The sequence below is a fragment of the Gopherus flavomarginatus genome, chromosome 3 (genome assembly GCF_025201925.1).
Source record: "Gopherus flavomarginatus isolate rGopFla2 chromosome 3, rGopFla2.mat.asm, whole genome shotgun sequence".
NCBI classification, from domain to species: Eukaryota; Metazoa; Chordata; order Testudines; family Testudinidae; genus Gopherus; species Gopherus flavomarginatus.
In genome coordinates, this window is record NC_066619.1 from 142,669,329 (window position 1) to 142,676,207 (window position 6,879).

Sequence of the window (6,879 nt, forward strand, 5' to 3'; positions counted from 1 at the left end):
GGTAGACTATGGCTAGAGAGGAGGTGGCTAATGTCTGGCCCAGTTGATGATTTTGAAGATCAGGAAGCTACTTACTAAAAGATGAAATGCAGCATCTTCACAGCAACGTTGCCCAAAGACATAGCATGAAGAATGTCCTGTCCAGCTGGAACAGCAATAGCAATTCAGTTGGGCCAAACGTACTTCCCTGTGCAGGAATCTGACTCGGAGGGTGGGATTTTAACTGTTAGGTATGGGCAAGTGACTTAGGCTCTCAGGTGACTGTTTGTGATCAGGACTTCCATTTGGTCTCATTTGCAAAGATGTACCAGGCTTAATAAATCCATTTGGATCTTTAAAAATGGGTGGGTTTCTGGTCAAAGGAAAATCAGCCTGGTGACCTAACTCTCAAAGTTGTTACTGGGTCTGATGTGTGAGATGTTTTTTTGGCAGCAGTGGAGACCAAGATTCAGTAGCTCAGTGCCATGCCTCTTAGCAAGCAAAAACACTTCAGACCTGTAAATTGGCCATTAATTTTGGTAGGAACCTGGAAATTAAAGTAATTAAGCGTTCTCAGCCTTTAAAAAAGGTCTTATCTTCCAGGAAAGGAAGTCCTTTTGCTACTTCATATCCCATGTATCAGAGGGGTAGCCGTGTTAGTCTGGATCTGTAAAAGCAGCAAAGAGTCCTGTGGCACCTTATAGACTAACACATATTGGAGCATGAGCTTTCGTGGGTGAATACCCACTTCATGCATGCCATGCATCCGACAGAGTGGGTATTCACCCACGAAAGCTCATGCTCTAAAACGTCTGTTAGTCTATAAGGTGCCACAGGATTCTTTGCTGCTTCATATCCCACCTGGACTTGGGAGATAGTGGTGTGCTAGTCATGTGATTCACCTGAGAGAAGAGGAAGGCAAAATGGGATCAGGCTTGGCAAGTGAGAAGACGTCTTTTGCCCAGAATAGGAAGATTGACTGAAGTCTGCAGATGAGACAAAAATTGGGAGAGTGGTAAATAATGAAGACAAGTCATTGATTCAGAGCGCTCTGAATCACTTAGTAAACTGGTCACAAGCAAACAACATATGTTTTAATGTGGCTAAATGTGTACACCGAGGAACAAGGAACACAGGCCATACTGGGGCCTCTATGCTGGGAAGCAGGGACTCTGAAAAAGATTTGGGGGTCATGATGGATAAGTAGCTGAACATTGGGTATCCAGGCCAACAGAATTAAAGCAGTTCTGGGATGCATAAACAAAGGTATCTCAGGTAGGAGCAGAGAGGTTATTTTACCTGTGTATTTGTTACTGGTGTGACTACTGCTTGAATTGTGTCCAGTTCTGGTGTCTACAATTCAATAAGGATGTTGATAAATTGGAGAAGGTTCAGAGAGGAGCCATGAGAATGATTTAAAGGGTTAGAAAAGATGCCTTATAGTGATAGATTGAGCTCATTGAGTCTATTTGCCTTAACAAAGAGAAGGTTAAGGGGTGACTTGATCAGTCTATAACAGGGGTCTCAAATACGCGTCCTGTGGGGCTATTTCCTGTGGCCTGCCCTCCTGGCCTACCTCCAGGCCAGAGGTGGGCAAACTACACCTGTGGGATTGCCCCCTCAAGCCCCGCACCGCTCCGTGAAGTGGCTGGCATCACGTCCCCGCGGTGTGGGGGGGAGAAGCAGAGGGCTCCATGTGTTGCCCTGGCTTCTAGGCACCGCCCTTCTCCGACACCCCCCGCAGCTCCCATTGGCCAGAAACGGGGAACTGCGGCCAATGGGAGCTTCGGGGGAGGTACCTGGAGGCGCGGCGAGCAGTGTGCGGAGCCCTGCTTCCTCCTCCCCCTGGGGCCGCAGGGACATGGTTCCAGGTACTTCCCGGAGCAGAGCGGCGCTGGGGCTGGCAGCCTGCCCTGGCCCCAGTGTGTGCCACTGCCACCCCAGAGCCCGAAGCTCTTCTGCACCCCAATTCCCTGCCTAAGACCCCTGCTGCATCCCGACCCCCTGCAGCACCCCAATTCCCTGCCCTGAGCCCCCTGCCGCATCCCACACCCCTCCTGCACCCTGAGCCCCCTGCCTGCACCCCAACCCCCTGCAACACCCAAACTCCCTGCCCTGAGCCCCCTGCCTGAACCCCAGCCCCCTGCTGAACCCCAGCTCCCTGCCCTGAGCCCCCACCACACCCCTTATCCACCCTCTGGGGGGCAGGGAGGGGGCAGAGTTGGGGTAGCAACTTCAGGGAAGGGGTTAGAATGGGGCAGGGAAGGGTGGGAAGAGGCAGGGCCTCAAGGAAGGGGTGGAGTGGGGGCAAGGCCGGGGGCAGCGAGGGGTGTGTGTGTGTCAGTGATGCGGCCCTCAGGCCAAAGAACTATCCCTCGTGGCCCTCATGGTCATTTGAGTTTGAGAGCCCTGGTCTATAAGTATCTACATTAGGAACAAATATTTGATAATGAGCTCTTCAGTCTAGCAGAGAAAGGTCTAACACGATCCCGTGGCTGGAAGTTGAAGCTAGACAAAGTCAGACTAGAAATAAGGTATACATTTTTAATGGTGACAATGGTTAACCACTGGAACAACTTACCAAGGGTTGTAGTGGATTCTCCATCACTAACAATGTTTAAATCAAGCTGAGATGCTTTTCTAAAAGATCTGCTCTAAGAATTATTAAGGGGAAGTTCTCTGGGTGGTGTTATCCAGGAGGCCAGATCAGATGATCATATTGATCCCTTCTGCCCTTGGAATCTATGAATCTACAGTAACTGAGTTGTGGCAGTCAGGGTGAAGACACCTGAGGTGGGAGAATTGCGGGGGATCTGAACTCCAAAGAATAAGCAGTTGAATCAACTGATTGTGTACACTATTGTAGTATAAAAGTGTATTGAATAAGGTCTCTTACAAAACCTGGTGACACATTAGTCATGAATATCATTGTGTGATGTATGTATGGGTTGTGTATAAACAGTTGTGTATGTATGCTGGAAATATGGTCTTAAAATATGTTTTGGAGGCAAGTCTGCCTTACACAAAAGAACGTTGATTTACCTATTAGGGTCAAACTTTGTAAGCCATAGACAAAGTACATGTACATATAAGGTAAACAAAGCAATCAAGCTAACAAGCGGCTGAGGAAACAGCTTTGTTAGCACATGGGGGGACACGAGAGTCTGAACCCCCAAGATGTCTTCTTGGCTCTTGAAACAAAGACAATGGACTTTGGGAAATGTGAGGGGAACAAAATAGGCATTCTAGTTACCCATCACTTTGGGAACAGCACCCTCTGATTCTGTGAATGTTGAATCCTCTGACTTGAAGGGCTGGAGATGCTGGTAACTTGAGATAAGTAAGAAAATTGCTCAGGCAAAGATTGTAACTTGCTAAGATTCAGGGCTTGTCTACATCAGAAAGTTGCAGCGCTGGTGAGGGAGTTACAGCGCTGCAACTTTGAAGGTGTACACATCTGCAGGGCACCACCAGCGCTGCAACTCCCTGTTTGCAGCGCTGGCCGTACTCCCGTTTTGTCTCGGGTGTAGAGGATCCAGCGCTGGTGATCCAGCGCTGGTAATCCAATGTAGACACTTACCAGCGCTTTTCTTGACCTCCGTGGAAGGAGGAAGCCTCTGGTAATCAAGCTGGTCTCCTTTCCCGGTTTGCTCTCTCGTTCCCGGAGCCCCGAGCAAGCAGGTCTCCTTCCCTGCGGTTTGCTGGGTGGCTCCGGGAACGAGAGAGCAAACCGCGGCGAAGCGGGTCTCCTTTCCCGGTTTGCTCTCTCGTTCCCAGAGCCCAGAGCAAGCAGGTCTCCTTCCCTGCGGTTTGCTGGGTGGCTCCGGGAACGAGAGAGCAAACCGCGGCGAAGCGGGTCTCCTTTCCCGGTTTGCTCTCGCGTTCCCGGAGCCCAGAGCAAGCAGGTCTCCTTCCCTGCGGTTTGCTGGGTGGCTCCGGGAACGAGAGAGCAAACCGCGGCGAAGCGGGTCTCCTTTCCCGGTTTGCTCTCTCGTTCCCAGAGCCCAGAGCAAGCAGGTCTCCTTCCCTGCGGTTTGCTGGGTGGCTCCGGGAACGCGAGAGCAAACCGCGGCGAAGCGGGTCTCCTTTCCCGGTTTGCTCTCTCGTTCCCAGAGCCCAGAGCAAGCAGGTCTCCTTCCCTGCGGTTTGCTGGGTGGCTCCGGGAACGAGAGAGCAAACCGCGGCGAAGCGGGTCTCCTTTCCCGGTTTGCTCTCTCGTTCCCGGAGCCCAGAGCAAGCAGGTCTCCTTCCCTGCGGTTTGCTGGGTGGCTCCGGGAACGAGAGAGCAAACCGCGGCGAAGCGGGTCTCCTTTCCCGGTTTGCTCTCTCGTTCCCAGAGCCCAGAGCAAGCAGGTCTCCTTCCCTGCGGTTTGCTGGGTGGCTCCGGGAACGAGAGAGCAAACCGCGGCGAAGCGGGTCTCTTTTCCCGGTTTGCTCTCGCGTTCCCGGAACCCCCCTTGAAGCCGCCCAACAGCGCTGCAGTGTGGCCACATCTAACACCACTTGCAGCGCTGGTTGCTGTAAGTGTGGCCACTCTGCAGCGCTGGCCCTATACAGCTGTACTAATACAGCTGTAACAACCAGCGCTGCAAAACTTTAGATGTAGACATGGCCTCAGTTTCAGTCACTAGAAAGCTGGTTTGATTGTTTGTAACCAGACCTGTCTGTCTTTCTCTTTCTTAATATCACTTAAATCTCTGTTCTCTATTAATCAACATTCTTTGTTATACTGAAGTAAGGAGTGAGTCCTCAGCTAACTTAACAGGCTGGGGTGTGCACTGTTTTTTTCAAAGCAGTGAACTTACTACTGCCTGTGAGCATCCAGTGAGAGGGACTGGGTGTTACAGAGAGAGGTCTCTGGGTTCACTGATTGCTACCTGTGAGGCAAGGTTTGCACTGGCAGAGTCTCGAGGAGCTTGCTGGTGAGGCAGACACGTTAGTGTTGCATGGAGCTGACACCATCGAAGCCCAGCAAAGCTCTCTCTTCTTGAGGCAAAGCGGCAACCCAGTGGCTTACGGTTTGGGGTGCCCTCAGCAGTGTGTCCAAGTGGCATAGTCAATTGCAGGTTTTCCATGCGGCTGGCAGGTTGACTGAGGTTCACACTTCAAGCCGTGGTAAATTCGATTGTGAAGTGATTCAGTAGGAGAAGGCTGGGCACAGTCAGGGAAGGTTAGTTTTGTTGTTCTCTTGTGTTTTATGTCAGGTAAAGGAAGCACAACAAAGGAAAGCAGGAGAAAGGGCAGGAGGAGCAAAGACACATTTTCTGAGTTTGCCAGGAAGCAGCTAGCAGAGCTGTGTGCACAGCAAGGCCCGTCAGCTGCTGATCAGAAGTAAATGAGGCAGAATAGGGCACCTGCTCCAGACTGGTGGCCACTGGGTCCCTTTTCTCCTACAAGGCGTGCAGGGGACCAAGCTGACAGGTCTCCGGCTGATCCAGCAGAGGCAGTGATAATGGCTGTGGGTGCTGGAGTGGAAAATGCAGCTAGGGGAGGAGAGGCAAATGGAGCTGGCAGCCAGGGGTGTCGGAGCGAGGAGGCAGAGCTGCACCAACAGAAACTTGCTAGGCAAGACAAATGCAGGCAGCTCAGAAAGAAGAGGAGGGGCAAGTCACGCCCTTGGACCCCTGTGAATGACATATGGCCTGGGTGTGCCTGGCTAGGAGGCAATCAGATGTGGGTAGAGAGAATCCCACTGCTCGGGACCTCTGGCCATTTGCCACCACCTCTGCTGAGTCCATGTTGAACCTGGCTAGGAATCTCAGCAAGGCTGGTGACAGCCTGAAACAGTTTATTCTTGGAGACAATGTTCTTGTATTTAAAAATGTCCTTGAATTCCAATTTGAGCATGTGGCTGGCAGCTCATATTCCTGTTTAATCTGAAGGTGAGGATCTGCTGGTAAGTAAGCAACAGGAGATGGAGAGCTGAGCCGAGGAATAGCTGGGCCCCAAGCATAGGGTTTGATTAGCTGAACACATTGTAAAGCTGGGAGATAATACTTGTACAGGGAGAGAAATTCTTTAAAACAGAGTATAGCATAGGAGGGCTGTCTATGCCTCTGTACTGTTACAGTGTAATTGCAATTATACCAGAGCCTTCTGCACAGCCACTTTTCAACTTTAAAATTAGTCATCATGGGCAGCACAGGTAGCACTACCTGTACAAAAGGTTGCCAGTCGCTTTCCATTATAAGACCCTGTTTTTTGTTGCTTACAACCTTGCCAAACCATTTAGGCTGTCGTCTCCCTCAGGTTGATTTATTTTTTAAGTTTCAGCTAAAATGTTTCAGCTGTTTCTGAGGTAAGGGAAAAATAAGCTTTTGTCCATATTTAAAAAAAAAAAATTCCAACCATTTCATTGGGAAGCACTAGCACCTCCATGCTTTGGAGCAGGGCATGGAAATTTGCCTTTTGCAATTCCTGTGAAAATTCACCCAAATCTGGCCAACCTTTGAGAAAAATCTCAGGTTGCACATGCTTGGTGGACCTTTGTTAATTTGGCAGCTAAATTCTCTGAAGATTCTGTCTGCAATGAGCATGCGCCTGTGTGTTGATAGGACTGTGCATGCACCATCCCCGCAGTGTGACTGAGCGTGCTCCAGCTCAGAGCTGCAGGAGCTGAGCAGGACTTACTCTGCAATGGCTTTTCCCAGCTGCTAGGGGCAGGTTGACAGGATGTCCTCTGGGAATGAGTCAGGGTTGTGTAGTGACGGAGGCTGTTATCTGAAAGACCCCGGTCTCATTGGCTGGAGAAGGTAGAACATGAGGCAGGGGACAGTAGGAAGACTGGTCCTGTGGAGAACTGGATTCTGTCTCGGCTTCTGCCACGGAGTTGGTATGTGATGCTGTCAAGTCACTTAAACCAGACTTTCACTGGTGGCTCTTAACTGTGTGTTCCTCGTT